We start from the raw sequence: 21,603 nt of genomic DNA, 5'->3' as shown, positions 1-21,603 counted from the left end.
ATTAAATCCCTGGATTAATTAACTATCACTAAGCATTCTTGTTACATGTGAATAATTACCTGATTTATATTTGAACACCACTTGGTTGCTATGGAACTCATCTTCAACAATTGGGTCCTTACAACCCCCCCTGCGGAAGATGAGACTATTTCTGTTTATATATATAATTCTCTTTTGAATTTGTTTAATTCCCACTACAGGTGTATTTTGCAGGTAGAGATTACCGATGATATGTCTGAATATGGCTAGAGGCGCTAGGGAAGGTTCGCTCACTGTGGCGTCTCTCAACACAAAGGGACTGAATAGCCCCGCCAAACGTAGGCAGATCTTGTCCCTTCTGAATAAAGCTTACTCCCAGGTAACTTTTTTTTCAGGAAACCCATTTTAAGAGGGGTAGATCCTATTCTAAGTACCCAATGTGGTTTCATAGCTGCCCGGGGTCGGCTTCTAAGGGGGTCAGTATAGCCTTAAAGAGGGGACTCCCCTTCACCTTAAAAGATAGCATCTCGGACTCGGAGGGCAGATACGTCTTTGGGAAGGGTTTTATGACTAATACCCCAATTACATTTGCAAACGTTTATGCTCCGAAGCAGGGACAGGTGGAGTGGATGTCGAACGCTTTGGACGCGCTCTCACTCTTCATGGAAGGAGTATTAATTTTGGGGGGTGACCTTAATTTGACGTTACAACCGGATCTGGACTCTTCCTCAGGGAAGTCTACAATTTCTCATAAAGACCGGAGAAAACTGATCAATAAATTGCAAACTATTCACTTAATTCATCCCTGGAGATTGGCCCACCCCAATGAAAAGGATTACACGTTTTATTCCTCCCCTCACAACACGTACCACAGAATCGATTATTTACTAGTCCAATCCTCGGCCATTAAACTGATCACTTCTACTTCGATCGGATCCATAACATTATCGGATCACGCCCCGATCTTCCTGTTGGTTAATATAGACTCTTTATCGCGGCTCCCTCCCTCGTGGCGTCTGAACGAAACACTCTTAGGTAACGCTGATAATGTTTCCCAGATTGCCTTCTCATTGCAAAGGTTTTTTCAGGGAGAATAAGGTCAATGGGAAACTTACCCCCATGATATGGGAAGCCCATAAAGCCGTCCTAAGGGGGGAACTGATTTCCCTGGGGTCACACATAAAAAAGAAAAGGGATAAAGAAATTTACTCTCTTTTGCATCAAATCAATGTCATGGAGCATTTGCATAAACTAAAGAAAAACGGACAGCATCCGAGCAGATCTGAGGGATCTGAGAGAAAAACTAAAGGACTTACCTAACGTACGCTCAGCCAAAATGTATGCACGCTGCAAGCAAAAAATATATGTACACGGCAACAGAGGTAGCAAACTTACTTCCAAAATGCTAAAGGCACAGAGGGACAAATGCTTCATTAGGCAGATTCGATCGGAGGGGGGAGAGGTAGTCTCGGAGTCAGGGGGGATAGCAGAGGCCTTCTGCACATATTATCACTCCCTATACAATCTAAACCCCCATGATTCCATGTCCGACCCTCCTACAGCACTCCACCGCATACATGACTTTCTATCTACTCTTGCGCTTCCTGAGATCTCCGCTTCGGGACATTCTGTTTTACTTGCCCCAATACCCTCTCGAGAGGTTGAGGAGGCACTTGCCTCTACTCCTGGTGGAAAGACCCCGGGTCCGGACGGCTTCCCCATCATATACTACAAGACGTTTGCGGAGGTATTCGTTCCTCATCTGGTTGAATTATTTAACCTTTTCCTCTCGGGTTCGGTACCCCCACCACAGGCTCTAGAGGCACATATCGCTGTGCTTCCTAAGGAGGGGAGAGATGGCACCTTGTGCAGCAATTACCGCCCTATCTCCCTGCTGAATGCGGACCTCAAACTATGGGCCAAAATTTTAGCTAATAGAATGCACCTAGTGTTGGCCGACCTAGTTCACCCTGATCAGGCTGGTTTTGTTCGTGGAAGAGAGGGAAGGGACAATACTATTAAAGTCCTTCAGGCGATTTCTTATGCTAGGCACAATCGTCAGCCGCTTATATTACTTTCCACGGATGCTGAAAAGGCATTCGATGGCATCAGTTGGCGCTATATGGCGTGTGTTCTGCAGAAGTTTGCCTTTCCCCCTCCTTTCATAGACGCAATCATGTCACTGTAAACCTTCCCTAAGGCCCGGGTCAGGGTGAACGGGATTTTATCTGCGCCTTTTAGTATCACTAATGGCACCAGGCAGGGGTGCCCTCTCTCCCCTTCTTTATTCGTCCTAGTGATGGAATCTTTTATCCAAGCAATCAGGCAACAGCCTGAGATTGATTGGTTGAGGATCAACCATTTAGAGTTGAAGGCGGCTGCCTTCGCGGATGACCTCTTGCTCCTCCTATCCAACCCCAAAAATGGCAGTCCCAATGATTTTGGAGCTCTTCTCCTTATTTGGAGAACTCTCCAACTTCAAGATTAATCTGGACAAATCGGAGGCACTGAATATATCGGCGTCCGGAAAGGATGTACAAATCCTGAAGGACCTTGCCCCCTTTAAATGGCAACAACACAAACTTAAATATCTTGGGATATATATAACGGACGACGCCAGTACCCTTTTCCAACATAATTTCTCCCCACTGGTAGGACAAACTGAAACTCTCCTACGCTCCTATGATACCCCTCTCCTGTCTTGGCTCGGTAGAGTTAACGTGTTTAAGTCCTACGTTTTCCCCAAGATTTTCTATGTGATGAGCATGATCCCAATCCAACTCCCTGTTTCTTTTATACGCTCTCTCAACCAATTAATAGCTAAATTTGTTTGGAAATACAAAAAAGCCAGATTGCCTTTGAAACTCTTGATGCGCTCAAAATGCGGGGGGAGGTGCCGGTCTACCTAACCTAGCTTTTTATCATCAAGCCATTCTTCTGGCAAATTGGCTAAAATTAATAAGGAGGAAAAGGGTCATGACTCGCACATTGAAATGCAACTCCTGGGAAAACATGCATTGAAATATTTATGGACAGACTGCCCCCTTCCAAGAGAGGGATTGGGAGACATTCTCCTAGCCACTCTACAAACCAGACGTGCACTGATTCCAATCCGAGCACCAACTCGTAATTTTCTAGATAAAATACCAATAGGACTTCTCCCCTACCTCTTCTCTCTGGATTTTACAGATCCCTATGATCTGTGGTCCTCCCTACCACATAAACCCATTTCACATTTGCTTCAGGGGAAAATTCCGCGGGGAAACGCCCTCTCAATTATCTACAATACCTACATGTTGCCCACTATATGAACTTGACCACAAAATTATCTCAACCCCATACCAAATGGCTTTGGTTTGAGATTCTAACAAAAGTCAATCATCTTGTTCCGAAAATTGTTTCTAAACTTTACTCTAATCTCACGAATATGGCAGACAATGCCCCACCGTTATTCTTACACTCCTGGGAGTCTGAACTGAATACCCACCTTTCTCCAAAAGATAAACAAATGATATGCCTCAATTCACATGGTTTTTCACGATGTGTGGTGTCCCAGGAAATGGCGTACAAATTGCTCTCGCGATGGTACTACACGCCGGATAAACTTTATCATTTGGGGCTAATTAGCTCCCCTCAATGCTGGAGGTGTGAGGGGTTGCGAGACACTTTGTCCCATGTCTTCTGGTATTGCCCGGCCCTTCGACAATTTTGGTCTGAGGTTATGGGGGTTATGCGCTCTCTCAAACTACTTGAAACAGATTTGACGGCTGTAGAGGTGCTCTTGTCCCTTCCCACAAATAACTTCCACCCTAAAAAGCATGAGTTGGCCCCACTGATGTTAGGGGCGGCAAAACAACTGATAGCCCTTAAGTGGAAGCAGCGAACCCCACCAACACTGGATGAATGGAAATGTAAAATGAGAGACCTATTCAGGTTGGAGGAACTGACGAGTTGGGACTCTCTGACACATGAGAAGTTTAGGAGGATCTGGGCTCCGTGGATACAATATACGGGGTGCATTGCCTTTTAGTCCCTGAGTGTCTGGGGGGGGTGCCACTGTGGTCGACTGAGTAGCCAATCACCGTTGGGTGTTACGTGTAGCAATGTTAACCCCTCACATATATTGCCAAATTTTGCGGGGGGGACTCGGGGGTATGCTGCCGTGTGGGCGCTAGATTGACGGGGGACTGGTATTTCGGATTTCTCTAATGTATACTCAACATCGGTATACCTCACGAATTGCTTAAATTCTAGGGATGCGCTAACGCATTACTGATACTCTCCTGTAATTGGGAATGTTTTGACCTGTTTCGATTTGTATTATTTCTCTGTTTGTTAAGAGAAAATTGTCAAATACTGTATTTACTGTATTAAGACTGCGTAACGCAGTGATTTCTTTACTAATGGAACCGATATGTGTCTCTGTGTTGCATAGTTATTTTTTCTTTGATTCAAAATTAAAAATAAAGAAATGGAAAAAAAAAAATGATGTCTAAACAAGCAGACAAGAGAGGAGACAATGAATAGCGTTAGATGACAAAGTGGAGTGTGAAGAACACAATGTTATATAGAGACAGAGAAAGGACACAAAGTTATATACTATGAGCGGCTCTTACCGGTCACTGACACTGAGGTGGGATTTTCGAGTCCACAGATCATTCCAATAGGACTTTCCTAGAAGAATCCCACATTATACACATGAGAAATAAGAAAAAAAAAAAAGCCTTTTTATTATATCCTGGCAAACATCAACCATCTCTTAGAAGAAATGGAATAATCCGCCCTAAAGTATCTCCTTGCATGGCGATCGCAAAGGAGTAACATTTAACCAAGTATTTTACACAACAAGTGATTTATGATTTAGATCTATACTGCGAAACTTTACATTCATCCACATTACATCTCAGTTTCCAAGCTTCACACAATCTTATATCAACCTACAAACTATTTATACCGACCGACAATACCAGGATCTGATGGATCCTCCAGTGCACAGCACGGCGGCCGGAGGAGGTCAGAGGAAGCCTCATTACATCAATCTACAGAGGATTTACAGAAATCTGATCTCATCTACCTGATGATCCCGGGGGACATTTTCCTCCTTCTCTGGCCGATCCTGGGAATATAGAGGACTGGGACATCTCTCCGGGGGATTTCTCGGACTGGATCCATCTATAGGAAATAACCGCAGTGTCTGAATACATTGTCTATATGTGATGAGCAGATGATGGGGAATCTAGACGACTCTCAGACCTGTTCTCTCCTCTACAACCCAGGAAGGTCTCCTCTTACCCGGAGATGTGATGGACGGGTGATTCTCCACCATGACGTCCTTGTACAGATCCTTGTGTCCTTCTAGATACTCCCACTCCTCCATGGAGAAATAGACGGTGACGTCCTGACACCTTATAGGAACCTGACACACACAATGACCCGTCATTAGCAGACCCCTCCCCCGGCGTTATTGTATAATGTCCCAGCATTCCCGGCAGCGCTCACCTCTCCGCTCAGCAGCTCAGTGATCCTGGTGGTCAGTTCTAGGATCTTCTGCTCATGTATCAGTGAATGAGGTGGAGGCTCGGTGATGGCACTGGGGGTCCTGCTCCGCCCTCCTGACACACGGGGGGTCACACACTCCCCAGACGACGTCTTCACTACTGTGTGATCCTGTGTATGGGGAGACGCCGATCACTACACAGAGGCTGAGAATCCTTCACCTTTCCCGTCATCTCCGGCTTTATTACTAGAGATCAGAGTGATGTGATGTGAAGCTCTCACCTCTCCAGTGATCCAGTAGATTATCTCCAGGGTGAGGTCTAATATCCGAGCCGCCATGTGGTCTCTGTCCTGCTCCATCCTCGGGGGGGGGTCACTGATGGAAAGGACCATCAGCTATAAGAGAGAAAGAATCCTGAACATCAGGAACATCAGGAACCTGAGGAAACCTGAAGTTCTTATCTCACAATTTGGGAATAGTAGGACTGTGTGTATCATACAATGGAGGTCTAAGTTATTGTCTGACTGTATCAGGGGGTCTACAAAAGGTGAAGAATTTCATATTATAAACGTGTTTTTTTTTTTAGAAAGCAGACAGTCTATCCAGGACATTCCAGGCTCTGTGCTACTTAATGAGATTTGTTCTTGGCCGCAGCTTCGCCTCAAGAGCAGAAACTGCCGTCCTGTGTGGTCATCAAGTTTGTAAAACAAATGGTTTGTTTCGTTATTTTATGAGACGGAGAAACTTTTATACTTTTTAGTACATACAGCTGTGTGCGGCTTTTGGTTGTTTTTTTTTTTGTACAGTGAATTGTAGTATTTATTGGCATCATTATTTTTTTTTTTTTTTACCTTTACAGCATTTACCATATTAGTTAATTAACTTTATATTTCGATGGATCTGACTTTTATAGACGTATTGATACTAAATATAGTTGTTTGTTTTTAATGATAAAAGTTTGGATTTGAAATTGGGAGAGTGGGTGGGGGGGGGGGTTATCAAACTTTCTTTCATTTTTATAACTTTTTTAGTCCTATGTGTCGTACTGCAGTATTTAAGTATGTAGACAAAATAACGATCTCCTATGATGCGCAGGCTGCGATTCACAGGAGTACACGGATTCTGGGACCGGGGACCTTCAATAAGCCCCCCCAGCTGCATTTTTAACCCATCAGTATCCCGGGATCACGTGCAGCCAGTGAAATATTGATGTCAGAGATTGACAGCATCATCTAAATGGTTAAACAGCAGAGACGGTTGTGAGCTCTGGTCCTTCCTGCTACACAACCAGCACCCGCCGCCGTGTAGGGGAGAAAAAGTCACAATTTCTAAAAAAAACCCCCGAAACCGCCACAATTTCCACGAAATGTCGCAATAACGACACCTGACACATCGATCGCACCTGAAATAAAAATGCTTAAAAAATTGCGCCGATGTAATTGGTAAATATGGAGCGGTGGAGCGGAGGGGAAGATTTGGTAAAAGTTTCGCCATTTTTGATAAACATGAGCCGATATGTTTGGTGCCGGTGTTTATTTACTTTGCGCTTTGCCGAATATGAAGATAATAAAGCTGGAATTTATGGACGGGCTCCACCAGAAACTCCGCTCACCGGCTCCTCCAGAATGAAGGGTCTCCTGGTAGTTGTGACGTCACCTGAAGGGGGACGGAGCCTCTCAGGATGTGGTAGTGATGTCACTTGAAGGGGCGGAGCCTCCACTCTCCACTCTGCTGCTCCACGAGAAAGTCTGAAAAAATTAGGCTCCACGATGTACGAAGCGGCGGCGGGAAATGATCTGCACATGTTGTATCCCAGCGACTGCAGGACCTGTGGTGATGTCATGGTCATGTGATCAAGTCACATCGGGTGGGGGGGGGGGGGAGGTGTAAAGCAGTGACAGTTTTTTCAGCACTTCCTGTCATGTGACCTTGTGATGGTGACATCACCACAGGTCCTGTATGCACCAGGAGTATAACGCTATGATACATCAGCATTCTTGTAATTGTAAGACTGTATAAGTGTAACTACTCCTTTACATATCGTTTAAGGGGTATTCCCATCTCCCAATATGTAGTAGGTGTAATAATAATAATATTAGCAAATACCTCCAATTAGAAATGTAGTATAGTTCTTCTGATTCGCTATGTCTCTTTCCTCATGTGCAGGACCTTAGGTATCCATGGTTACGATCTCTGATACAGCGAGTTAGGTTCTGTCCATGGCAATACATGGACTGTGCTAGAACCGTGAGACGAGCAAGGCCGCCTCCCGGGCATATATGAGGCTGCAGCACCTGATTGGTGACGTTCAACCCCCCCTCATGAATCTGTTGTAGGCTTGGATAGCCTCAGGCTTGTTGGTAGGTTCAGTGATACCATGCACTGGGAGAGGGCAAGATCTGTACGGATGGATGCAAGAACCGTTCTCTTGTATTTGACAAGCAGCAGGTTATAGTTGCTCACAGCCCAACTTTCCCTCAGTCTAATTCATTGGCCTTAAAAATGTTTTTGGGCAGTTCTTCGAAATACATCTGGTTGTTTCACTGGTGACGGCGGCTCTAGATTTCAGACAATTTAACAAGGGCACGCTTATATAAAAAATTGGCAAGATGTCAGTCGTGTCCATTGTCTAAAAGGAGATAAATCAAGTCCCATACAATTTTCCATGTCATGGGTCAGTCGCGGATGCCTTCCCTCCTAGAGGCAGAGCCGGTGTGTGTAGCCCATTACTCTGGCACCCAATTTGTACATCTTCATGCCATACCTGTGTAATGCAGGTACCGTAATGCAACGCACAGAGACACAAGGCGAGAACAGTCAGAGATGAATATAAACAGTTTATATATATATAGAACATGTATTCTGAACAAGGGATTGGCAACAAGGGTAATGAACAGTAATTTGAAATATTAGCAAGATACGAAGTCTCTCAAAGTAATGTAGTGCCCTCAGTCATGGGAGACACCACGTGAGTTCTTTAACTCTGCATATGGCCCTAGCGGGGGGTCACCGGTTATTCCCGCTAGGCCGAAAGTCTTTTCCGGACAAATTCAATTAGATCACGTTGAGCTCCTTTAACCCCAACCGTTCCCCTCCCAACCTGAGTACCTAAACTCAATTGGCCCCGGTACCGTGGGTGAACAGTAGAAGTGACGGCCCTGTTCAAGTTTGCAGCTCCTCTGCTTTCACTGGCGTGACTTTCCTGGCTCAGCAATCTCTCAACTCCTCTCTTCTTTGCTGTTGGAGGCAATCTCTCAAGCCTTGGGTAGGGGGGTCCAGACCTCGTCTGTCGGCAGGCGACGACGGGTTCCGCGAACTCACTCAGCACCGCAAGCAGGCTCCGAGTCTCCTCAGCAGGCACAGCACTCGGGTGACATCTGTGAGGGATCTGGAGCTCTTCCACCGGCGCCCGGCTGTGGCACCTCACAGACCTCTGGCTTAGGCCTGCCACACGGGGCTTCTCAGCACGCAGAGAACGCGTCTCCTCCTCTCTGCTGCTTGACGCCAAAAACTGCTCAGGCTTGGCGCGCTGGCCTCTTATCTCCAGGAACTCCTTCCTGGAAGTCACCTGATCGGGTCCAGCATCTAAATCTGCTCTCTCTTCAACTTCTCTTGTGTATCTTGGTTCCGCTTGACTGTGTCTGGCCAGTAGATGGCAGTCTCTCTCCATCTTTGAAGCATCATATAAGAGTTCTCTTAAAGGCTCTCTCGCCTCTGCTACATTCCTCCCTCCTTTTTGTTCGCCAGTCCTCGGGCGAGTGGATTTCTTGCAGAATTGATGTCTCTTTCCAGGCAGTGCAAGTTCAGACAGGAGTTGAGCACACTCCTGCGTTTTCTGTTGGATCTGAGACCAGATAAACTCTTCTTGAGCATACCGGTTAGGAGGAATTCCGGCATTAGCCCGCTCAGTTCTGCGGGGCTCCTCCTGCGGAGGTGACTCCGGGATATCCGATGTATCAACCACTAGGGATTGCAAGTCACTTCTCGACTCATTCTGGGTTCCACTCGGGGTTGGCATCGACGCTTCTGATGGGCCCAACTGCATTGTGGCCCATCCTTCTTCATCCCCCAAGGTTCCTGTATGTGGCACTCCAGCCAATTCGTTTGAGGGCCCAACCTCGTTACAGGCTTCTGCTTCAGAGGAGCAAGGTTGCAGCATATTGCGGTGCAACACCCTGGGTGTCGCAGCGTCATCCCCTTCGGGCCTAACCTCGTAGACTGGGTTGTCTGGGTGAACCTTCTATGCCACCCGATATGGTATCGCCTCCCAACGATGGTCCAGTTTACTCCCAAATCGTTTGACCCTTACCAGTACACGGTCTCCTGGCTGGAGTGATCCACCTGAGGTCGGGGGCCGATCTGCATGCTCGACTTCCTGAAACTTCTGAGCAACCAATCTTCTCACTGTATGGAGCCGGCGCTGGTGTTCTCAAATCCAGGTACTTGGGCTACTGCCCGGGCCGGAGTCTTCTGACTCTAGCTCCAGTTCAGTAATTTCTCGCCCACTTCTTCCAAACAGCAACATGTAAGGGGTGTAGCCAGTAGTCGCATGAACTCGATTATTATACACCCACACCAGCTCGGACACAAATTCTGGCCTCTTCATCTTTTTGTCCGCTTCCAGCGTTCGCAACATTTGCAACAGGGTTCGGTTGAAGCACTCGAATGCGCCATTCCCTTGAGGGTGATAGGGCGTTGTTCGGGATCGGTTGATCCCATAGATGCGGTATAGTTCATCCATCACTCGTCCTTGGAAGCAGGCCCCCTGGTCAGAATGTATCCACTTCGGGCACCCATAAATCCGGATGAAATCCTGACAGATGTCCTTAGCTGCGGCTTCTGCTGTCTGGTCTTTGGTAGGCCTCACTACTGCGAACTTGGTGAAGTGATCAGTCATGACTAAACAGTGTCCATAGCCATTGTATGAAGTTCCTATCATCAGGTAGTCAATCATCAGGACTTCCAAGGGGGCAGAAGTTTGGATGGTCTGAATGGGAGCTCTTTGTTCCGGGGGCTTGTTCAACTCGCACCGGTGACATGTTCGGCAGACCCCCTCGACTTCTTGCCGCAGTTGAGGCCAATACACCAGCCGTTGCAACCACCGAAAGGTCTTCTCTACGCCGAAGTGAGCACCTCTTCTATGAGCTTCCTCGGCTAGCTGCGTTACCAGCGCTCCTGGAACTACTACCTGCCAGGTAACATCAAACTCTCGAGGTAGCTGGATTCTTCGGCATAGCAAGCCGTCCTTGAGGAAGAGCCTCTCCCACTGGCCTAGGATTTGTAGGGTAGTTGGAAGTGAAGCGGCTCTGGCTTCCTGGTCGGGTCTTTGACCAAGGGCGACCCATTCTCTCAGCTTTGCCAGCTCTGGGTCAGATTGTTGCAGATGTATCCACTCGTCTCTTGAGCGACCCAGAATTTGAGTGGGCCTCGGCTCCTCTCTGGTCTCCTGGGCGTTGACCACGGCAGCAGCGAACTGGCTGAAATCCGGAATCTCGTCGCCTTCGAGCTCCTCATCTCTGTCCCTCTTTGTCCCTGTCCTCTGTCCCTGTCCCCCATCTGAGTGACCCGGGACAGGGCATCTGCATGAGTGTTCAGGGCCTTGGACCGATAGGCGATTTTATACTGGTATTTGGATATCCTTGCGACCCACCTCTGCTCTAACGCGCCCAGTTTGGCGTTCTCCAAGTGGGCCAAAGGGTTGTTATCTGTCCGCACTTGCACTTCTGACCCTGACAAGTACTCAGCAAATTTCTCGGTCATGGCCCACACCAGTGCCAGTAGCTCCAACTTAAACGAACTGTAGTTGCCCGGATTCTTCTCCGTATCTCGGAGCAACCTGCTGGCATACTCGATCACCCGCTCTTTTCCTCCTTGCACTTGAGCCAGCACTGCTCCCAGTTCATGCAAGCTTCCATCAGTGTACAACATAAAAGGCTGCGAAAAATCAGCGTAGGCCAGAATTGGGGCATCCGTTAGCGCCATTTTCAATGCTCGGATTGCCTCTTCTTGTCGTGGGCCCCACTGAATGGGCTGCCGCTTGGCTCCCCCAGCCGTTCCTCTCAGCAATTCATTGAGCGGGATCGCAATCTTAGCGAAGTCTTTAATGAATCTGCGGTAGTATCCAGCGAGCCCCAGAAATGCCCTCAGTTCTTTTAGATTGGCGGGTGTGGGCCACTTTTGCATGGCAGCTACTTTCTCTGCAGTGGGGTGCACTCCTGCACTAGACACAGTGTGCCCCAGATATTCAATTTGTCGCTTGAAGAGACGACACTTACGAGGCTTAATTTTCAGGCCGTGCCTTTGAAGCCGTTCTAACACTTGTTCCAGTCGGCGGAGATGATCTTCAAACGTAGCGGAATAGATAATTATATCGTCCAGATATATTAAAGTGGCTTCAAAGTTGAGGTCCCCCAAGCATCTCTCCATCAGTCTTTGGAAGGTTCCCGGCGCATTTATTAGCCCGAACGGCATCTGATTGAACTCAAACAGGCCCATAGGGAGAACAAAAGCTGTCTTCGGACGATCCTTCTCAGCTACTGGGACCTGCCAATAGCCACTGGCCAGGTCGAGGGATGAGAAGAACTTGGCGCTTCCTAGCGCAGATAGAGACTCTTCAATTCGGGGGAGTGGATAGGAGTCCCGTACTGTACAGGCATTCAGCTTCCAATAGTCTACACAGAATCTCAGGGTACCATACTTCTTCTGGACCAGCATGATAGGAGCCGCCCAAGGACTCTGAATTTCACGGATCACGCCGTTCCGCAACATGTGGGCCAACAGCTCTTTCACCTCCTGGTACATTTGAGGATGGCGGGATCTGCCGATATCTCTCTCGGATGGGAGCAGTATTTCCGGTGGGTATTTCGTGCTGAATGTCCCGAGTGCACCCGAAATCGTCTTCATGTTGTGCAAACACTCCCTGATATCGCTGTAGAAGTTGTTCGATCTGCCTTACTTGTCCAGCAGAAAACTCAGTCAGATTAGCCTTCATTTTCTCCAAGAGGTGGCGCCCAGCCAAGGGTTCTCTTTCATTCTCTTGGCTATTGAGGGACACCTCCAGGGTCCATGGCTCTCCTTCCACAGGTGCCAGCCCTATAGCGTCAGCTCTGGTAAGGGCCTCTGGCATTATACACACTTGCGCCACCGCTTGTCGGGGCAACAACTGTAAACTTGTGCCACTTAGATTGATGCAATGCACGGGCACTCGACCCTGCCGCACGGTGGCCAGGGTCCGAGCAACCAGGAGTCCAGAGGGCGCTTCCTCTCCCTCCATTGGTTCAATTTGAATGTCCACGCCTTCTAAGGACACATGTGCCAGCACTGGTAATGTGAGTACAGTCTGTCCCACTGGCAGTGTCATTGTGGCTTTGGGTGGTATCGATACCTTACCGAGGTACTGAGAGGTAGCGGGCAATTTTTGAATTTGGCTGCCCCGCACGAGATGCTGGAATACTCTCGTTAGCTGGGTGTCGAGTGTCACAGGTTCAGTTGTTTTAGTCACAGCCCTCAGCCAGGAACTGTCCGACCTCCTTCAGCACATTCATGCCCAGGGTTACAATGGGCCCATCGCCTCCGGGCCCTGTGGTGAGTACGATCCCTTTCCGACCGAGGTCCTTTCCACATGCCCGGACAGACATCCATACTACTCCCGCTACCGGAATAGGTAGTTGATTAGCCGCCACCAGTTTGACAGTAGGTTCCCGCCAGGAACGAGCAACTTCAGGAAAGTGACTTTGGAAATACATCTCAGGCATAGTGGTCACTTGAGACCCGGTGTCCAATTAGACAGCGGATCCGCTGCCCATTAAATTCAGCCCAGATAATGGGCCTCTCAGAGACAATGTCTTCAGAGCTCCCTCTTCCACTCTCTGAAGCTCGAGACCCCACGGTATGCTCCACAACCGTGGGGCATTTTAGTTTAACGGCTGTCCCCTCCTCCTCCTTTCTCGGTTTGGACAGTCTTTGGAGATATGCCCCCTACCGCCGCAGGTCCAACACTCTGGTCCTCGTTCTACCGATAGGTCGGGTACATGCCGTGCTGGGGCCTGGTAGGAACGTCTTTCTCACTCTGGTCTCCGTCCGCGTTTGGCGGTACGGTCCATCGGCAAGGAGGTTGCAGGGGTCTTTCAGATAGCATTCAACTTACCCCGAATATCTCGAATTTCCTGACGTATTTCCCGTACCCAATCAGGCTCTTTGTTAGTGAATCCAGGGGCAATTGCCTCATGACTTCTAACTGTGGCTTTGAGAACAGGAACTTCTTTCTCCAGGATTCTAGCTTCAGCCCCTACCTCCAGGAAGCCCAGACCAGGGCTCAAACGCAGCCGCTCCTTCAAGATCTGCCTCAGGGAAGGGTCTTTCAAGCCAGCAATCAGTTGATCACGCAACACTTCATCTAATGGTCCCAGTCCTCGGTTCCCGTCTCGAGCCTTCTTAGTGATATGGGCCGTCACTTCCTGCAATGCATTAACATACTGATTTATGGTCTCATTTTCCCCTTAGACCAGCTGAAACAACCGTAGGCGCAAGTGTCCCAGATCTGTGGTGTCACCGTGCATGTCCTCTAGAATTTTTATCACTTTGTCCACGGTGTCACGGTCCCCAGGTGGGTGGTACATCACAGTCTGCCGGGCCTCTCCATCAAGGGTTAAGAGGGCCAGTTCCGCCTGAGCTAGGGGATCGAGGGTATACATACGTAGCATACTTCTCAGTCTTTCTACCCAGTCCCACAGTGACATGCCATCCCCCGTGAACTTGGGAAGATGGCTGAGCATAGTCCCCCGGGGTATATGGCTCCGGCCGGACCCAGTCACAGGCTGCTCCACCATCTCGGCGTCTGAATGTTGCATCCTGCCGACTACGCCAAATGTAATGCAGGTGCCGTAATGCAACGCACAGAGACACAAGGCGAGAACAGTCAGAGATGAATATAAACAGTTTATATATATATATATATATATATATATATATATATATAAAACAGGTATTCTGACCAAGGGATTGGCAACAAGGGTAATGAACAGTAATTTGAAATATTAGCAAGATACGAAGTCTCTCAAAGTAATGTAGTGCCCTCAGTCATGGGAGACACCACGTGAGTTCTTTAACTCTGCATATGGCCCTAGCGGGGGTCACCGGTTATTCCCGCTAGGCTGAAAGTCTTTTCCGGACAAATTCAATTAGATCACGTTGAGCTCCTTTAACCCCAACCGTTCCCCTCCCAACCTGAGTACCTAAACCCAAATGGCCCCGGTACCGTGAGTGAACAGTAGAAGTGACGGCCCTGTTCACGTATGCAGCTCCTCTGCTTTCACTGGCGTGACTTTCCTGGCTCAGTAGTCTCTCAACTCCTCTCTTCTTTGCTGTTGGAGGCAATCTCTCAAGCCTTGGGTAGGGGGGTCCAGACCTCGTCTATCGGCGGGCTAAGTCAGGCTCCGCGAACTCACTCAGCACCGCAAGCAGGCTCCGAATCCCCTCAGCAGGCACAGCACTCGGGTGACATCTGTGAGGGATCTGGAGCTCTTCCACCGGCGCCGGGCTGTGGCACCTCAAAGACCTCTGGCTTAGGCCTGCCACACGGGGCTTCTCAACACGCAGAGAACGCGTCTCCTCCTCTCTGCTGCTTGGTGCCAAAAACTGCTCAGGCTTGGCACGCTGGCCTCTTATCTCCAGGAACTCCTTCCTGGAAGTCACCTGATCGGGTCCTGCATCTAAATCTGCTCTCTCTTCAATTTCTCTTGTGTATCTTGGTTCCGCTTGACTGTGTCTGGCCAGCAGATGGCAGTCTCTCTCCATCTTTGAAGCATCATATAAGAGTTCTCTTAAAGGCTCTCTCGCCTCTGCTACACCTGGACTGTTTTTTTGGGGCAGGTATTGACAGAAGTGTAGCCTTCCCTTCAAATGAACCAAAGACTCATCCATCGCCACGTTTCTGAGGGGTATATACCTGGGCAAATTTCTTAGAAGCCAAGAAAGCTGGATAAACCATCTTTGTATAGGGTCTGTCTGCACAGATGGATTAATCACATTGATCGTTGAGCAGGACCAAAGTTGATTTGTCCTCGGCTGGTAGATAGGATGTCTCCTGTTCGGAGACTGGTTTTCATGAAATTGTCACTGTATGATTTTGGGCTGTGACAGTTTAAGTGAATCACATATGTCAGAATACACCCCCTCGCCCTCATCATCTCCCGCCTTGACTACTGCAACCTCCTGCTCTGTGGCCTCCCCTCTAACACTCTCGCACCTCTCCAATCTATTCTAAACTCTGCTGCCCGACTAATCCACCTGTCCCCCCGCTATTCCCCAGCCTCTCCTCTCTGTCAATCTCTCCACTGGCTCCCCATTGCTCAGAGACTCCAGTTCAAAACCCTAACCATGACATACAAAGCCACCCACAACCTGTCTCCTCCATATATCTCTGAGCTAGTCTCCCGTTACATACCTGCACGCAACCTCCGATCCTCACAAGATCTCCTTCTCTACTCCCCTCTTATCTCCTCCTCCCACAATCGCATACAAGATTTCTCCAGTGCTTCGCCCCTACTCTGGAACTCTCTACCCCAACATATCAGACTCTCGCCTACCGTGGAAACCTTCAAAAGGAACCTGAAGACCCACCTCTTTCGACAAGCCTACAACCTGCAGTAACCGCCGCTCCACCATACCGCTGCACGACCAGCTCTACCCTCACCTACTGTATCCTCACCCATCCCTTGTAGACTGTGAGCCCTCGCGGGCAGGGTCCTCGCTCCTCCTGTACCAGTCGCTGTCACATTGTGTTCAAGATTATTGTAATTGTTCTTGTATTATACCCCTTTTTCACATGTAAAGCGGCATGGAATAAATGGCGCTATAATAATAATACACAAAGGCACCGCATCTCCCGATCTACAGTACAGACCAAAAGTTTGGACACACCTTCTTATTTAAAGATTTTTATGTATTTTCATGACTATGAAAATTGTACATTCACACTGAAGGCATCAACACTATGAATTAACACATGTGGAATTATATACTTAACAAAAAAGTGTGAAACAACTGAAAATATGTCTTATATTCTAGGTTCTTCAAAGTAGCCACCTTTTGCTTTGCTGACTGCTTTGCACAGTAACGGTCTTGATTTTACAGGTACTGAAGTGGTGTGGTTTGATAATGGACCCAGTGGAATATAGAGCAGTCATCAAGTTCCTTTACTTGAAGGGCCGCGCACCAAAGGAGACGTTCGATGAGATGAAAGAGGTTTATGGTGATGATTCCCTATCATATGATGTAGTCAAGAACTGGCATCGTCAATTGAAATGTGGTCGGACTTCGGTGCAAACAGCTCCAATTCCAAGGCGACCCCACTTCTATTGATGAACACACCATCCAGCAAGTAGAGGTCGCCATTTTGGAAAATCGCCACGTAACCATTCGCCACCTAGCCCAAAATGTCAAGATTAGTGTGGGGTCCGTGGAAAAAAATCATCCAAGACCATCTTTACATGCATAAGGTTTCTGCTCGCTGGGTTCCCCGGCTGCTCACACCTTTGCAGAAGCAGGAACGAGTCGAATGCTCTCAGGCTCTATTGACGATGTGCCATGGAAACCAGGAGGACTATTTTAACAGACTGATCACACAGGATGAAAGCTGGGTCCATCACTATGATCCTGAGACTAAAGTCCAGTCAATGCAATGGAAGCATCATGACTCACCACCCCCAAAGAAGGCACGTGCCCAACCCTCGGCAGGCAAGACCATGCTCACAGTATTTTGGGACCAGCACAGAGTAGTATTTATGGATTTCCTAGTGGAAATTGCGGCAGGCCATCAAAACTAAGAGACGTGTCATGCTCAACAAAGATGTCCACCTCCTTCAAGACAATGCACCAGTTCACAACTCACATGTTGCCCAAATGGAAGCATGCTTCTGTGGCTTTGAAATTCTACCGCATCCCCCTTATTCACCCAACCTCGCACCATTGGTCTTCCACCTCTTTCCAAAAATGAAGTTCTTTTTGAAGGGCAAGCATTTTCCAGATGATGAGACTCTGATTTCTGACGTCACAACATTGCTTTTGGAGCAACTTGTCGACTTCTACAAGCGAGGTGTTTACAGTTGCTTAAAGAGATGAGAGAAGTGTGTGTCCCTAGGTGGCACCTATGTAGAGAAGGATTAATAACTGTGCCAAGTTTCATTGCTCTCAGTCCACAGGAAGTGGGTCAGGGGAAATCTTTACTGAACGTTCCTCATATATCTACTATTGTTTTATAAATAAGGTAGCTGGATCAAAACCAGCAGTAGTGAGGTTATGAGGAATCGATATCCTATTATTTATTAATTAAAGAAGAACTTTTTCAAATAATAATAATAAACCCTAACTTAAAAAAAATTTGATTAAAAATGAGCCTAGACATATGCATGATTAAACAGGCATGATCATATACCAAAATATAAGATATAAACCAAAGAATGTGTTCTGACTTCATGACGAAAAACACCATAATAATAACCATGGAGGTGGTAAGTGACAGCGATAATTATCTCTCAACAACTCTCTGTGTCCCCCCAAATTACATAGTGATCAATAAGGTGATCCGCTGTGGATCATTGTTAATTTTTGAGCCGAACATATGATGAACATGTGTCATTCTTTTCCTTTATACATTATTTACCTTTGTCTTCTATTTTTCTAAAAATTGACTTCCGGTTTACTCTGTGGCTGGGCACACGTGTTGTAATTCTGTCGCCGATCACTTCCGCCAGCCTTTCCAATGCTATTGCCAGTCTGGGAATTGGATGTTTCGCCCCATCAGTTCGCCCCCGGGTACATTTTGCCCCCGCACATTTCATCCCCAGCATTTGGCCGTCAGGATGTTTTACCCCCGCACATCTCACCCCCGCACATATCGCCCCCAGTTCGAAACGTCCGGGGGCGAATCTTCCTGGGGGCGAAATGATAGGGGCGAAATGTACCTCGGGGAGAACAGATGGGGGCGAACTGCAGGGGGCAAATTGCTGGGGGTGAAACTTCCTATAACCTTGCCGTTTAGTATCTGATTGGTCAGCGTCGAACATGTGATCCCACGTGATCACCATGTGCTACTTACCTACTTCCTGAAACGCTGCAACGCCGGAGTTCCCGAGTCCTCTCACCGCCAGCTGGTAATTGATTAATAAATTATTGTCTTGTATATATATTGGCAACAGGTATCTGGCATTTATATCATTGCCACTGAGGAAGCTACACTTCTTTGTAGAGATATGCGTGGATGTGAAGACCCAGGGTCTTCTGTGGGTGTAGTGCTAGTCAGACAACACAGGGTGAGGGTAAAACAGCGTGGCAATACTTTATTGAACCACAAAGCAGACAATAAACACACAGAACAGTCCTAGCATATACCCAAGATGGTAAAACATTACACAGTCTCACCCTTCCTTTTCCACCCGCCTGGGATAGAACAGCTGCGACTTTGGAGACTTCCAGGGCCGCCTACCTCAACCAGTGGCCCCCCGCTCCTGGTGGGCCCCCACAGAGAGAAGATAGCGGCAAGCTTAGGAAGCTAGCAGTCCATCGAGGTACAAGGCCAGGAGACCCGAGGGTCCCACCCTGGCCTCTCCGAGAGTTTCCATGGAGCCAGATAATCGGCGTGTCCCAATCTGGCTTCTCCGAATGTCTCCATGAGTTCCAGGTGACCGGTGAGTCCTTCCTGGCAACCCCAAACAACATATACATGGGCCAGGTGACTTCCTCGTCCCACCCTGGTCTCCTGAAAATGTATCCATGTCTCTCTGATGACCAATGGAACAGATCCGTATCTTTCCAGTCAAGGCCATACCCTTAGGCCAGAATCATGTAGAATCCAGATCTGTGTCTCTTTGGATGCCATGCTATCCATCTACGTTCTTGAAGGATGTCTCTTATTCCCCTTGTAAAGTCTTTCTGATGCTCCTTGATTCTCCTTGCAGCACTACAGACATCCCTGTTTATATTTACATCTGTGTAAGGTCATCAGTCACAGGTAAGTGGTAAAGGTGCATGGCTCACCCGGTCTCATTGTTTGAGCTAATCAATTTACATAGTTGGTATCACAGGGGCTATTGTAAATAAACATCTAGCTGACTTTTAGTACAATTTGTCATTAGCATAGTAAACATGATTGTTTCCAAACAAATAGAATTCAACATTCAGGGTTATACAAATACTGGTCTGTTCTTATTGACCAGAGACAAATACACAAAGATACTAGTGCATTTCTCATGGATTAACAAATCTAATCGTCTGGCTTATTAAGATTTTAGGCTGTATCTTCACTGTGGGGTTGCTCCTACGCTGCAGAACTTTGTCAAACATGCAGGTTTTCACTTGTTCTGGGCATTATTCTGGATATAGAGTTTATTTTTCTCCTATATATGGTATTTTTCTTTATTCTTAGGATGGATCAGGTTATTTTTGGCTAAATACAATATTCTTTATTTTTTATTATCAGGTAAACCTATGCCTGACACTATTTTGATCCGCACTTTGATACGTTGGATATATGAATAATCCTTATATGCACTGGCATTTTGTTTGTATAAGCTGTGTATTGTTTACCTTATATGTGGTCACTAGTGATGAGCGAGCGTGCTCACTACTGCTCGCTACTCGCCCGAGCATCTCACTGCTCGAGATGCTCGGTGAGTATTCCCGGGATGCTCGAGCGGAAGCTCGGGTCCCCGCCATGCATGTTTGGCGCTCCTTGGAGAGCCAATGAACATGCAAGTATTGTCTGCCATTCACTAATGCCGTAACCATCTTGGTTGTGGCATTACAGTGACTGGCTGGCCGCATAGAGTCTATATAAGACCTGGTGATGCTACGCTCGTCACAGTCTAACCCGGAAACAGACAGAGTAGGGAAAGCTGCTGCTGTGTGAGGGACAGAATTGGCGGTTTTATAGTTAGGCATAGGTGGTGATAGCAGGAGTTAGGCAGGCAAAGAAATTTGTGAACACTATACAGCACAATAATGTCTATTGCATGTTCTGTCTGCTTCTGCTGCCTGTTACAGTGAGCCATTGGACTAGATATCAGGGTTTTTTTTTCCTCTTAATCCTGGTTATTTTCTTAAAAAGTAATAGAGTCCAACATTTTACTGCTCCATTTGCTGTTTAGCACTGCAGAGTACAGCCAGATCTTTTCCATCATCAGACTTGATCCCATATTACAGAGATAAAAATACAGAAATTTGTAGTGAATGTGGAAAATATTGTACTCAATTTACAGTTTGGCAGCAGTGAAGCTATTCACATGTTGTCGCTGGCAATAATAGGAAACTACAAGCCCGCTATTTAAAGCCGTGGGCGTCCGTCAGACGCATCACATATAGCTGCGGTACAAATCCAGCTTTGTAGCGACCGTGCAAAATATTGTACTCCATTTACAGTTTGGCAGCAGTGTGTCAGTGAAGCTATTCACACGTGGTCGCTGGCAATAATAGGAAACTACAAGCCCGCTATTTAAAACCGTGGGTGTCTGTCAGACGTATCACATATAACTGCGGTACAAATCCAGCCATTTGTAGCGACCGTGGAAAATATCCAACGCCAAGTACAATGCAACAACAGTCTCAGACTAAGTCCTCAAATCCAGCAGGGTGGCAAAACATCACAATCCCAAGTGGCAACTGATCTCCAATTTCCAATAGTCCAACGGATCTCCAATAGTCCATACACGGCACTAAGATCTGGCCTCAGCAACAGATCCTAGCCTTTCACACAGCACAGCATCAACTAACTAAAAAACGTGGCTTATTGTTCTCCTTCTCTTGGGATAAGCCCCCAGGTTGGGCAGAGATACACACACACCCCCTTAAACATCTACTACAAGTAACTCGAAGAATGAGGAATCCTCTAGAATTCCAGTCTCCAGCCGATCTGCAGAGTTGTGTATTTAAGGGAAGCCCCCAACAGAGAGGAAAAAGACACTCATGCCCCCACTAGATGCAGGACAGAAAATGCTAATATAGGCTTGAGTCCAGTATGGTCCAAGAAAACAGGCTGGGGGGCACTGTTACAGCTGCCACATGGGAAGCTTGTGGTTCCCTCTGTTGCGTGACTTCTCCCACACGATGTGTCATCGTGGCCTCCCAGAGAAAAA

General features: G+C 47.4%; 1 pseudogene; it reads right to left on the bottom strand.

The window, feature by feature from the left end:
• Positions 1–21,603, bottom strand: part of LOC141258596 (uncharacterized) — a 55,422-nt pseudogene that overhangs the window by 8,872 nt on the left and 24,947 nt on the right.

Source organism: Phyllobates terribilis, unplaced genomic scaffold (genome assembly GCF_046119375.1).
Source record: "Phyllobates terribilis strain yellow unplaced genomic scaffold, ASM4611937v1 Scaffold_3__8_contigs__length_932513732, whole genome shotgun sequence".
Lineage (NCBI taxonomy): Eukaryota > Metazoa > Chordata > Amphibia > Anura > Dendrobatidae > Phyllobates > Phyllobates terribilis.
This window is presented reverse-complemented; position numbering and strand designations above follow the sequence as displayed.